The sequence below is a fragment of the Carcharhinus amblyrhynchos genome, chromosome 24 (assembly GCF_965287045.1).
Source record: "Carcharhinus amblyrhynchos chromosome 24, sCarAmb.v2.hapA, whole genome shotgun sequence".
NCBI lineage: Eukaryota > Metazoa > Chordata > Chondrichthyes > Carcharhiniformes > Carcharhinidae > Carcharhinus > Carcharhinus amblyrhynchos.
In genome coordinates, this window is record NC_137347.1 from 42,632,904 (window position 1) to 42,647,511 (window position 14,608).

The following is a 14,608-nucleotide window of genomic DNA, read 5'->3' on the forward strand; positions in this document are numbered from 1 at the left end:
GTCCAGAGTTCTCAATTTGGTTCGCATGGAGCACATGCTTACTCAGAATATCAGACAATAAGAGTTATTGTAAATTGCTGCGTGCGTCTTCAAAAATCTAGATGGGGTGAAGAAATTGTGAATATTTGAATAATTCCCCTATGTTTGCATTGCAATCTTCCCAAACTTTATGTCTGGTGTAATATTTTTAATAAATGTTTTATGATGTTTTAAAAGTTCATCAGCAGACTCCTGATAACTTGTTTAGTAACTTACCTCCTTTGGTTCTAAAAGAAATAAAGTTAGGACATATCAAGGCAGGTTTCACTCTGGTGTCTGACCTGTTCTGTATGATCTGTCCTGACCTGTCCATCACAACATGTCCATCTCCACTTGTACTGACTATTCCCATCACTACATTTTTGACTTTCAAACATTTGCAGACTTTGGAATTTTGCTCTGTATATTCAAGTCCAGTCAATTAATATATATCAAAATGAATCATAAACCAACACTAATTCCTGGGGTGACACCACTGTGTACTTCCCTCCTGTCCAAAAAATCTTTCAGAAAGTTTTGTATGTATGCAGCCACTGACACTTCAATCATGTATTTTCATTTTGTTGACATATAGAACTTTATCTAACATCTTTTTAAAGTCCATATACAGATCAACCATGCTATTAACACTCTCTGTTAACTAACTCAGTCAAGCTAATCAAAGACAATCTTCAAATTTAATTTACAATTTAACAAATCCATATTGATTTTAATTTATTATGTATAGAACATAAGAACATAAGAAATAGGAGCAGGAGTAGGCCATCTAGCCCTTCGAGCCTGCCCCGCCATTCAGTAAGATCATGGCTGATCTGTCATGGCTCAGTTCCACATTCCCGCCCTCTCCCCATAACCCTTAATTCCCTCTCTTATCAAAAACCCATCAACCCGCGTCTTAAAAATATTTAGCAAGGTAGCCTCCACTACTTCAACGGGCAGAGAATTCCAGAGATTCACCATAGTTTGGCAAGCATCAATTAATTTTATCTTGAACAAATGGGGGAATCATCAGTCAAACGATTGTGGGGAATCCTCAGTTTGGGACTTCCTTACCCACTGTGGAACTTTGACAGTGGCCTGAGGAGAAGGTTGGTCGCAGATGCCTGATTGAGGCGGCTCTTCAGATGGACACTTGGATCCAGGAGGTAAAGTTACTCACATCCTGAAGGCTTTAACTATCAACAGACATCACTATTTCTAGATGTGAGTGCTAATTAGAAAATATCCAAAGCTTAGAGCTTTATTTCATACTCATTGTTTTATCTCATTTTGAAGAAAATAAGCCATTTAATTTTGTATACTTTATACTTTCTCTATTTACCCTTCCATCATTCTCCAACTGCAGCCTATTTCCTGGCATGTATCTTCATCCAGGATGGAAAGCAGACTGTAACGTCTTAGCTGCAAAATGATCAGCCAGTTTGAGAAATAGCTCCCATTAGGAATGGTGGAGGATCTGAATTTTCTTCTCCCTCCCAACAAGAGATATATAAAAATTTGATTTATGTATGAATTTGATTTGTGGCATCTAACCAAGAACTAATTAAACTCTGTGAATAAGCAACAGGATGTTGAAACTGCAGGTTCCCTGACGCTTAGGAAACCCGACTGACAGCTGGTAAATTCCTTGGGACTCAGCCTCATTATCATATTTAAAGTCCCAAACTGCCTCCTTGGATTAGGTTGGGCTCCTGTCGAATTGTTGGTTCAATTAAAGCTAAAAAATGATGGGCGGGTCTCGGCCAGGGTCGGGTTGCAGGAGAGACGTTTGAGATGTCAACTCCCTACCCAACCTAAATGTGCTTTCTTTCAGTTTTAAATTTCCTGTCAATGTTTCCCCAATACTGACAAAAGTTTCTTTCACAGTGACCAACAAGTGGAATGAACTTCAGTGCCAGCTGTGGGAGGCAGCAACATTGGAATTATTTTAAAATCACAGTTGAAATTTGTATTGGAGAAACTGAGAAGGCTTTTCCTGGTGGAAGAATTAAAATGGATGAACAGAAATTCTGAGCCTGTATCTATCTTGTGATTTCATTCACTGAAAAGAGAAAATTAATCAAAGTGGCTGAATAAGAGAAAATGGCATATTGTGCAGGAAGGCAAAGACCACTGTTCACTTCTTAACAAAACAATATTTCCTTTCAGTTTTCCAATTCACAAGACTACTGCAGAGAACAAAAAGACTAAGAAGCGGTCCTGGGCATTATCAAAATAACTGTTCATTCAGAAAGGGGAGGCTGATATATTGTGCAACAAAATTAAATCACAGATAGAAAAATAAAAATCCTTAATATCATTACATGGAGGATTAAAACATTAAGTTAATAGTTAATTATGTATGTAACTTTATCACAGTACTCTTGCGAACTAATGGATCAAATGTCCAAAACCTGGAGATAAGATTTGAAAACGGTCTTATAAATTGGCAGATTGACCCATTGTTTTAAGATGTAGTGCCTTTACCTATCAATAGATGTCACCAGTGCACATTTAAATCAAGATCAATAATTATCATTTCCAGATGCAAATATTCATCAGAAAAAAATCTCAATTTAAGGGTTTTCTTTCATATTCTTACTTTTATTTTAGAGAAAACAAATTAGCCATTTTGTTATTATCCATTTATCCCTTCCATCATCCTCCAATTGCTGCGCATTTCCCAGGATGTATCTTCACCCAGGACAGTGTAGACTGCAACAACGTGCTAACCGCAAAATGATCAGCCAGTTTAAAAAATAGTTCCCGCTAGGAATGGTGGAAGATCTGAATGTTCTTCTCCTTCCCAACAAGAGATATATAAAAACTTTATTTAGGTATGAATTTCAATTATGGCACCTAACCAAGAACTAATTAAACTCTGTGAATGAGCATCAGGATCCCTGGGGCAAATTGATAATCTTCTGGCTGAGAGTCAAATATTTCAGCACCACTTCAGCTTGAACTTGTTTTTTCAGAAGACATCTCATATAGTAGCTCGTCTGCTGTTTACATTGTCCATAAACAATTCAGTGCCGTGCAGTTACACAGTTCAGCTGCTTTTTCCTCTCAAATGACAGAAAATTTTGGCTTCTATTGTTTCAGTCTATACTTACAGGTGAGGACTAGTTTCCAGAAAGGGTTCCATTTTCGCTAACTGCTACATAAAATCAATAATTTGCCTGGGTAATGAATAAACATCCTGTTTGAGATTATTTTAGCCAATGGGTCTCATCCGGTGTGTTCGTGAATTTCTTCTTTCTCAGTTTGCAATATGACATTACACTAGATGTTGTCTGAGGCTTCAACAGCAAGCAAGTTTATTAAACAATGGAAGAACAAGTAAATGGTAGCAGTAAGAAAACATGCAGGAGTTTACAGTACTTTTTTCCAGCTTGCAATGGAAAGTAATAGTTTATAACTAGCATATTAAACTAAAAGTAATTCTTTTACACGGCATTTTTTTTCTTATAAAAATGGAAGTTATGAGGCCTAACTATGTCTCTCCATAGTTTCCGTATAGACAAACTGACCTAAAAAAGACAGGATAATAAATAATTTCAAGATACTGAAAGGGACCTACTGATACTAAATACCAGTCCTAAAAGGAGCTGCCATTCAAAAGGAAATTTCAACAGATCACATGTTTGTATTTGAACTGAAAGCTTGTCTCCTCCTGTGCACACAGCTCTTAAATCAACTAACAAACGGGCATTACAAATGTATAACATTAAGCTGACACAAAAGTTTCTGAGACTGAAGCTCATTTTTAAACCCCTTATGCACACTGACAGAAGCAAGCAAGCTAATATTAGGCTGAATCTGAAGAGGGGAAAAGTCTCCATTTTGTTGAAGGTAATCCTGGCAAACATGCTGAGGAAACCAAATCATCTAAGGGGGTTGTTAGCAGTCAACAGAATGTTAAAAAATGGAAGGACAGCACACTGGTAGGCACTACTGCCTCACTGCAAGGGACCAGGGTTCGATTCCGGCCTTGGCTGACTGTCTGTATGGAGCCTGCACGTTCTCCCCACGGCTGCGTGAATTTCTTCCGCGGTTCCGGTTTCCTCACACACTCTAAAGATGTGCAGGTTAGGTGGATTGGCCATGATAAAGTGCACCTTAGTGTTGCCAGATGTGTAGGTTAGATGGATTGGCTGTGCTAAATTGTCCCTTAATATCCCAAGATGTGTACGTTAGGTGGATTAGCCATAAAGCCTTTAAAGTTTTTTTAAAGCTTAATTAGTAGTATCACAAGTAGGCTTACATTAACACCGCAATGAGGTTACTGTGAAAATCCGCTAGTTGCCACACTCCGGCACCTGTTTGGGTCCACTGAGGGAGAATTTAGCAAGGCCAGTGTGCTTAACCAAGAATGTGAAGCTATGGAGGAGAGGGCCTGTGCATATAGACTGGGTCTGTACACGTTGGAGTTTGGAAGGATGAGGGGGGATCTTATAGTGACGTTTAAGATAATGAAGGGGATGGATAGGGTAGAGGTAGAGACATTCTTCCTGCTTAGAAAGGATAGCAGGACTAGAGGGCACCGCCTCAAGATAAGGGGGGGGGGGCTGCAGTTTAGATCAGAGTTGAGGAGGAACTACTTCACTCAAAGGGTGGTGAATCTCTGGAATTCTCTGCCCGTTGAAGTGGTGGAGGCTACCTCGCTAAATATATTTAAGTCACGGGTAGATAGGTTTTTGATAGACAAGGGAATTAAGGGTTATGGGGAGAAAGCGGGAAAGTGGAACTGATCCACTTCAGATCAGCCATGATATTATTGAATGGTGGGGCAGGCTCGAAGGGCTAGATGGCCTACTCCTGCTCCTATTTCTTATGTTCTTAAGATACCCTGTCAGAGAGTCGGCGCAGACTGGATGGGCCGAATGACCTCTTTCTACGCTGTTGAGATTCTATGACTAAGGAATGCACAAAATGCACCTCCTAAAAACAGGAATGGCCCAAATTCACTCAGCACTCTGCAGATGTCAAAAGTCACATTGACCCAACAGCTGTGGAACAGGTTCAAATCTATAGCTTTAAATAGGAAAGGCTGGTCTGTCTTCAGCACTTTCATTAAAGTCATGGAATAAGTCGTTTATTATGTGTGCATATATTGCAGACTTTTTAAAAAATTCTGCATTGAGAGGAATTAAATTATATTGTGGCTAGAACATTTCATTCCTGTCCTTAGGATGCAAAGTTGCTGATAGAAGACCACAAATTAGGTACAGTTAATAATCAAAGCATGTGTGCCAGTCTGTTTAAAGATTTACCACTCTTCCTGTATAAAAAATGGTGATATGCAAGAGGACATCAACAGTTATGTAACTGTAAAGCCTGTTGATTTTTATCTTGCTATAGCAGGTTAGATGGGATTAGTCATTTTCATGGTCTAGCAATATACAGAAGACAAAACATTCAACGAATACGTTTCTTTATTAACAATGGTGAAAATAATAGACATAAGGTACATTTAGATGAAGGCTAAATTGAATGGTTTTGACCAAGAACAACTTATTGCCCCTTTGAGTTTTTACTTGATTGTCAAAGCATGAGGAGTTATAGCAAAGAATCACTTTTTCAGTGGATACTTAACCCATTCCTCCCATTGCTGGTCAACCCTTGTTATTATAATTCTTAACCAACTCTATTATCTAGAACTCCCCCTTTCTCAAACAGCTAACAGGCTAAATAAACACAGTGGTTAACTGTTTATCATTGACCTCCTGTGTCTCTTTCCTTGGTGCTTTAATAGCATTTCTGTCTGACCAAAATACATCATTCTATTCGGCGTATCAAAGTAAAACCGGTGTTCTGACCACATGAATAAATAAATATTTACAATTCCAAACCCCACATAACATTTACTTGCTCAGTATAAGAACAATGACACTGTTTGAGAGATACTGAGTTTCTGTATAAAATTTTATCTTAGCACCAAGAACATTGTTATATGAGACTTGTTTCAATAATTTTGCTTTGTAAAAGATTAACCCCTAACACTCCAAGTTCTGGATTGTTTTAGAATTGCTGGGTTTGTTTTAAATATTAACAATGTAAACCGTTTTCCAAAACTTCCCCATATTTATTTCCATTGAAACTTATACTGTCAGTAACAACTGATTCCTCTGAAATGCAGTTTTGCAATCTGAGACATGATTTGCATCACCATGAAAGGGTAATTATTTTATCTCATCTGGAATTTAGCTAGTGCAAGTAGGAAAATCATATGCCATTTTTCCTGGTTAGTCAGTATGTTTATACAGAGGCTGTCTCAGTATGTGTGCATTATTAACATACCTTTACTCCACTTAAGAAGTTGTGTGAACATTCCATATTGATTCTTCCTCGGTGAAATGATATGGTTATATCTGGCTGAGATGGAAAACTCTGCAACAGTATCCACAGAGTATGTAATCAAGTAGATGGGTGCTAACAGCTTCAAGAACTTTAAAGCCAAAACATCATAGTAACTCAGTGACCATCTTATTTTGTCCTGTTCAGATTTCTATTTCACTGCTGGAGCAGATTGAGTTTTGGATCAGAGCAGCAATTCCTTGCTTAATGTTATCGTTGCAATTCCTGAAAGTGCAACTTTAAATGAAACAACTTTAAGTGAATCAGATTTTCATTTTATGACTAATGTAAAAGATATAGTTAGGTTCTGTAAGACTTTTCTCAAAAGAAAAGCATTAAAAATGATCCCCTAAAAGTTGAAATACTGCACATCCCTAAATTTCCATATCAACACATGAAAAAGATTATCAAATCAAATAAACTTAAAAATATTGAAGAGATTTACTAGTTCTTTCTATTTACCTCCTGCTCACCATTTCTTCCACTGGCCAACCATCCCACTTCCTGACTAGCTCCTGCTCAATGGCCTTTCTCACTCACTGCTTCCCCCTCCTGAACCCTCACTATGAACGGGGGCTCAGGAGAGGGTTGGCAACAGCGAGATGAGTTGCAAGCCAGAGGGTTGGGGAAGGAAACAGTGACAGGAAAGGCTGGGGAGTGATAGAGAGTCCGGGAACAGCAGAGAGTTTGGGAGCAGAATCCAAAATGGCGGCAATTGGGTCACAGGTTGCTACATTGGTCCCAGCATAAAATGAAGCTAAAGCAGAAGTCTCAGCACTAAGTGCACATACCAGTAGCATTACATCCACAATGCTAAAACAGAGCAACTGTGAATGACTTACATTGGGGACTTAATGTATTTTCACATGCTGCAGTGAAGACTATCTTTATAAGTAATTTGTACAAAGGATCTGAGAGAGCTACAGATGGTAGCTAGTACGTAATATAAATGTTGCAGTGCTGCACTGTACCTTTACTTTTATATATCATTTTACCTGCAGAAAGTGGCTTATTCAATATAAATTAGTCTAGTGATGTGGGCACTTTTCTCATCTAATATGATAGGAGATACTGTGGGCATCTTGTGTATTCTGTAGTAAGTTACAGGCTGTAATTTTGCCACCCCGCCCACCACAAGAATCAGAGTGGGCAAGGGGCAAGACCATGGAAAGGTCCGTTGACCTCAGGCAGGATTTTTTGGTTTCGGGATGAGCGAGGCATTAAAATCCCAGCCACTGCATTTGGATTGTACTAACTAATTCACAGAATCACAGAATTTTTACAGCACAAAAGACTATTTGGCCCATTGTGTCTGCACCGGCTCTCCAAACGAGCATCATGACTTAGTGCCATTCCCCTGCTTTTTCCCTGTATTTCGCACATCGTTTCTGTTCAGTTCTTTTCTAGTCAGTAATGAATAAAAACAGGCCAATTTTAACTTGAATGGGGATTGAGTTTGAAAGGGGCTAGATCGTTGCAGCATGACGCCTGGGCTATTTTAAACATGGGCCCAGATTTACATGCTCTATTAGGGTTCCCACCTGGAGCCAGGAGCCAAAGTTGGTGGCTGGGGTGCATGTGAAGGTGAGGCCACTATATCTGCTAGGACCCATCCAAACAGATCCAGCTGGACATGTAACAATATTAATGAAGTCCAAGAATCCACGACCGAATGAAAAGGGGTGGGGAAGCCCATGGCAAGGAAGCCCCAAAAAGCAGCCATATCAGACCATCCATAAGAAACCGTAAATATTAATTAAAAAAAAACAAAGTTTCCTTTTACCAGGGTCCTTTTTGCCACCTGTTTTTAATGGCAGGCAGACAGTATGATGCTTAGTCTGGTTTACCATGATTAAAATGTCATGCATGTTCAGGTGATGTAATTGAGATTGATCCAGTCCTTTGAATCTGGCACTGTGTTGGCTTTCCATGGCTGATCCCAGTAAAAATGGAGAGGGAGAGGGGACACATTAGGAATGTGACACAAAGCTTTGCTCCACCATCTTTACCCGTCCTTTCACAATGTTTCTACTGAGGTTAGGGTGCAAGTTAAACTCAGCTCTACAATCTTCAGTTTATAAGCGATAACTTATGGAAACTGTCAGTCTACTTGAGCAGAAGTGTTGAGTAAAGTCTATAGTGTAACAACTATTTCAAGTAAAAAGAGGCTTTGTTAAATTACTACGATCACCATCAAATTTGAAGAGCTGCATTTCAAAGCATTTACACTGTACTCCTGTTGAGAGCTCATTCTTAACCAAATAAAACTAGGTGGGGGAGGGAGGAGGGGAATCATTTATATTTTTAACAGAGACACACTATTATCAGAAATTCAGCTGTATGCCATTTTCCTTCAAGGGAAACAAAATCTGAGTATTTAATTTATAAAATTTAAGCATTTAATTTATGGCTTTTAGTTGTAAAACAGTTGAGAGAGTTATTCCTTTGCATCAATATCAAGAAAGAAACAGTTGCTCAATTAAACAATTTATGATCATGACACAAATTTCTTATCTCTCAAACAAAAGACCTAAAAATAATAGATCACGTCTGAAATTTTACAGTGATCTCTAAATACTTGAAATGTTCTTTTTAAATTTTAATGAACTAATATTGTGGATAAATTGATGATCAAAATTATTTTCCACAATTTTGAAATTAAAGAAGGGCCTTGGGATGTTTTACTTTAAAGGCACTACATAAATATTTATAAAACTTTTACTGAAAGATTTTTTTGCACCTAATACAGAATTAGATCAATTCCGTACTTTTAGTTCTTTTTCTTCATTAAAAGGCAAATCTTTTCAGACAGACCTGCATATGGATTAGCAATAACTTGAATCTTTATTATAATATTTACCTTTGCTGGAAGTAATATTTCATATAAAGCACTCAACATAATTAGAGGACAGACCTCTGAGTAATACTTGACAAAAGACTGGAGGTTTAATAGGAGAGAAAGATTCAAAATATTTCAATTTAAAGTAATTCCAGATCAGAGCTTTCCTAACTCTGTCTCCTGCACCCCACAATGTTCTTAGATGCAAGCACCATGTGGTAAAGCAATTTTTTCAGGTTACCCATGGTAATCGGGAAAAAAATGATAAAAGCATCATGATTACGAAACGTATACAGTTTAGGAAATGATGAAAAAAGAGGCATGTTTTTCATCTTGTGCTCATCAGGACAGAATCACAAGAATTCTAAATTTCAAAGGGAGCATCAATTCATGCTGCACAAGAGAAATGTGCCAAATGGTTGGCAAGTGGACTCTGATTGGTTGGCATTGCCATAGAGAATTGAACGAATTTATGCAAACATTTGGGGGAATCACAGTTCGTGGGTGCATTCCCCATTGCAACACCTGGACCAGAGTCCATTTGCCAACCAATTAGCACCCTTTTCTTATGCTGCATATATTTGTTGTTCCCTTTGAAATTTAGTATTCTTGCAATTTTGTCCCAATGGATGCAAGATGAAAAAGTTTGGCAGGATGCCTTTCTTTTTCCAAGCAGTATTACTAAATTTAGGAATTAAAACTTGCGCCAAATTAAAAGGAGGTAATGAGAATTTGGTTCATTAATACTAGAAAAGAAAGCTGAGGAAAATACATTGCACTTCCAAATATTTATGACGTATGTTTCACACCCAATATGTAATACATATACTAGTATAAAATTTCATTGTTTGCCCAAATGCAATTCTGTTCTAAGTTATAGTGCAATTTTCATATCCAATGTTCTTGGCAATCTGGCAAGGTCACAACTGATTTTGACATTGAAATTATATATGTACAAAAGAAACAGAAGTCCAAACATTGATTCCTTTTGGATCTCATTCAACACTCCCCCCAAGTATGACAAAACGTCTATCATTAGTACCTAGATTACAACTTTCTGGGAAGTTTTTCCCATGAAAGGTGCTACAGAAATGAAAATTGGTAGTATTGATTCAAATTTTCTTCATTGCAATAGAATTAAAAATCTTTCAAATCTTTCCGAGTCAAACAAAATTATATCACTTTTGATTCTTATTATTCCATTTATTTATTACCTCTTCAAAAGAAATTGAAGAGGTTTGCTTGGGAAAATCATTATTTAAAAACATTCCAAAATTGTTTAATTTCTCCTTCACAATGACTTGTCCTATCGATCCTTTAGAATGGGTTTCATTATTTTGACTGGAAAGAACTGGCTTTGCATAATACCATTCATAATTTCAGGATAAATAGCATGTATGGCAGCCAATTTGCTGAAGTTCCATAAACAGAAATGGATAATGAAATGTTTAAATCTCTGGATTGAGCTTGAACCCACAATCTTCTGAATTGGAGGAAGGATTGCTAACATTAAGACAAGGCTGAAGTCTTTAACCAGTTATTGTATTAAGGATACATTTTGTACCTTTTAAATATTATTGTCCAATGGACTCAGGTGGAAAATTACTCATTTCTACCATTTTTTTATTTGCTGACGTCCCACTTTAAAGCTAGCTAGGTCAATGGGCATATCAGAGGTGCAACTCTGTCAAAACTGAGGAAAACAACATCTTGCCTGTCATCTCGTTTTGTTGAGAAACATCAAGTCATTAGCAAAAGATAAAGAGTCCAAGGCTGAAGAATGGCTAAGATGCAACTTTCTACACACCAATGATTCACTGCCGTGGTCAACACCAGCGCAATGCACTATACTAGTCCCAAATATCAAGACGTGGAAAAGTTACCACCCTTACAATCAGTTAGAATTTGTTTCTTTTAGTCAGCCAGAATGGCACAGGGATACTGGAATTTATAAATCAACAAAACTGAGGAAAGAACAACCTACAAAATGTTCCAGCAGCTCAGTCTCTGCCAGCTCAGGGCTCAGGACTCTGGATTTGCAGCTCAGGATCTGACAAAGGATTCACCAACCTCCAAAATTAAGAGTCCTGTGAAGCAGAACTGACCAAATCAACTGCACAATATCTACCTGTCAACCATGGAAAGCCCTGAAGGGAATAATCTGACTCTCACAAATGTTTTTGTGGGTCTCTCGAGAATTTAGGCCTTTTTTTTCAAATTGCAGATGGAATCAATGGCATATGGATGTCAGCATCCCCAATGGATACATGCGTAATGATCATACTTCCTCTTAAGTAGACCACGAGAGCGGTAATGGTTCAAGTGATAAAGACCATTGCATAAGGTCAGTGACAACAGCAACTGCCCACAGCTGACATTCCACACTTGATGATTCTAACGTAAGTAAACAAAAGTTATGTTCTAATTACTGGAGAAGGATGTGATTCTTGTCTTGGATACTATCAGTAGAGGATGCGCACAGATGTTTTTATTATGCGTGTAAGCAAAAATGTGAATCTTGAAAAGACAAGGGAACAAGGGGTGAAGCAAGGAGAAAAGCTCATCTATGGTAATGCTGGTCTGTATTTTATGCGGACTGAACTAAACACAATCAGGCAGTCACTGAGTACAACTTCAAGAACACATAATGTGAAGACGATTTGTTTAAAAAATGGTTAAAAATGTTCATATTTTTCCACACAAACCACTCAATAAACAGATCAAATCAGGCAAGTCAACAGAAATGACACCCTGAGCTTATTATCATCTGTACTCCGAAATTCATCATAATACTGCATCTTACAAATAAAAAGTCAATACGAAATTGTTTTACAAAGATATATCTTTGGGTGCACACTGCATGATGGCAAAAAAATGTGCTAAAAACCAACCTTGCAACCTCACAACAATCACTACAGGTAGGTACAGAATACAATAAAAACACATCTTAAATAAAACAATATATACATTAAATACGTTATACCTTTTTCTGTCATTCCCCAGGCAAACATTTCAGTGCATATTTGAAGCACTAGCTATATCGATATAAAGAATTTACAGATACATTTGTACAGTAACATGAACTGCTGGTGCCCTGATGACACATCTACTCCATCCTTGGTTAAATACTGTTTATAAAAACTGTACATTTTAGTCTTAAAAAAACATATGTATTTATAATAACACAACATGTATTGTCACTGCATAATGAGGTGACAAAAAATGGATCAAGAGCTGTTGACAGCATTGCAATTTCAGCGATCTTTGCTGACTCCAAGCAATTATAGAGCTGCCAAAATACACACTGTATGGCATATCAGTACCATGTTTCTTGTGCGGGTCTTGTACTCTGAAGGAAAAATGAGTGAAGAATTAGTGTGATTCTTTTCCCTAATTATCCCTAATTTTGCCATTGCTGTCATCAAAAATGTACTGTGCATTTCTTTTTCTCATCAAGTACCCAGGTTAAGCACAAACCTTTTAAGTGGCATTTAGAACTTCTAACTTAGAGACAGCAAGCTCACTGATACTTCGTGGTAAAAAATACGCTCTGGAGACAATGAGGAATGGCATTGTAGCAAAAAAACATTGGTGACAATTTTACAGTATCTTAAATGGAATACATATTAGAAAGCTTTATACAGTGCACTTTTAAATTTTGAAAGAGGAACCATACTGTTTCGAAAGCGTTAAAATGAAAGATCACAAAATCAGAAGTTATATTTACACTGTACAAACATTATACGTACCAGCTGAATAAGTGCATCCAAGAATCTCATTTTTGTAGCTGTCTAAAAGATGGATTGTGTATGAGAGAAGAGTCAGCATTTTGCAGCCAGTTTTTCATATTTTTTCAAATGTGAATATAGCAACAGCTTCTTCACTGCAGTTCTCAAAGTGCAATTCCTCTGTCTGCGTCCTTCTGCTTACCTTCCCACAATTCTTTGTGATTGTCTCTGCAGGAGTCCATCTTAGTACTCTTTAAAGCCGAAATGCAGTTTTCCTGAATAAGTCAGTTCACAACAAAACTCTCCAATGAATTCATGCAGACTATGTGCGTTCCTAATTGCTCCACAAAACCCTTGATCCAATCATCCTGAAAAAATTAATGATTTTACTGTATAGCACGGTGTCCCATCACAGGATAAAAGTAACATTTACAGTTTTCAAAAATTGCATACATCTAATAATTATTACAGTCTAATAATAATAGGATAAATATAAAAAAGACAACTAGACTTGCATTAATATTTCTTTCATTACCAATGGATGTCTCCAAGTACTCTGTAGTCAATGAAGCACAGTGAAATGCAGCAATTTGTGCACAGCAAGCTCCACAAACAGCAAGGTACTAATTACCAGATAATCTGTTTTTGTAATGTTAATTGAGGGATAAATATTGGCCAGAAGACCAGGGATAACTCCCCTGTGCTTCACTGAAATAATATCACGAGATCCTTTATGTCCACCTGTGGGGGCAGAATGGGCCTTAGTTTAATTGTTCATCTGAGGGACAGCACGTCCAGCACTGCAGCACTTTCTCAGTAATGCACTGGAGTGCTAGCTTGGTTTTTATACTTAAGCCCTGGACTGGGACTTGAATCTGGAATCTTCCGTACCAGAGATGAGAATGCTACTAACTGAGCTACAGCTAACACTTATTTTAACATTAATATTTAACATAAATGACAGAATTAAACTGAAAAGTTTAACAACTCCCATACTTCAGAGGAAATCTGTATAAATGTGAACTGTTCGGTCCAAATAGTCTGGAACTGCTTTGGGGGTCAAGTCACAACACGTGCATTACTTATATTTATTCATATTGAGTTAATTTCTGTCTCTTCTCTCACTATGACTATCGGCACATTAACTTACAATCGCTTCTAGCCAGCAATTTTCCAATAACATTTCCTTGATTCCAAAAATATACCCCCAGCTCTGTGGAGCCCAACATCACTGCCAACGTCATGTTAAATAGCTTCTCCGATGTCCAATTTTAACTGTCAACAACAAAGCTGTACTTTATCACGATTTAAACCAAAATTGCTATGTTATTGATTTGGGCACTTTAGAAACTTGGTTAAAGTTGTTTTTGGCTCCACAGAGTGGAAGAAAGTTTGTTCAAGTAGCTGAATATGGGGGTATATCTTGTTATAATTTACTGAAAAAATTATTTTGCATTGGTTCTGAAATAAGCATGCCAGCTTAATTGAAAATTCGTGGAAGCAAGAGGAAATAGCTGTCAGAATACAAATTTCCTTGCAGGGATGTTACAAGTGAATGATAGATATGGAAATATCACCTTTTTTAGTACAGCAACATGATTTCGTAATTTAGCCTCATCAATGTTGTTACAATGCACCTAATAACTTGTTCTAATTCTATTTG

General features: G+C 37.4%; 1 protein-coding gene across 4 annotated transcripts in view; it reads right to left on the minus strand.

Moving 5' to 3' along the window:
- Nucleotides 1–9,834: 9,834 nt before the first annotated feature.
- ahdc1 (AT hook, DNA binding motif, containing 1) overlaps nt 9,835–14,608 on the minus strand; it is a 184,833-nt gene continuing 180,059 nt past the window's right edge. For 3 of the 4 annotated variants that reach the window (XM_080211326.1, XM_080211323.1, XM_080211324.1), the window contains one exon: nt 9,835–13,313. The gene's annotated coding sequence lies outside the window, so the exon portion shown is untranslated. The remainder of the gene's footprint in view (nt 13,314–14,608) is intronic. The other variant, XR_013889370.1, reaches the window with a different exon arrangement.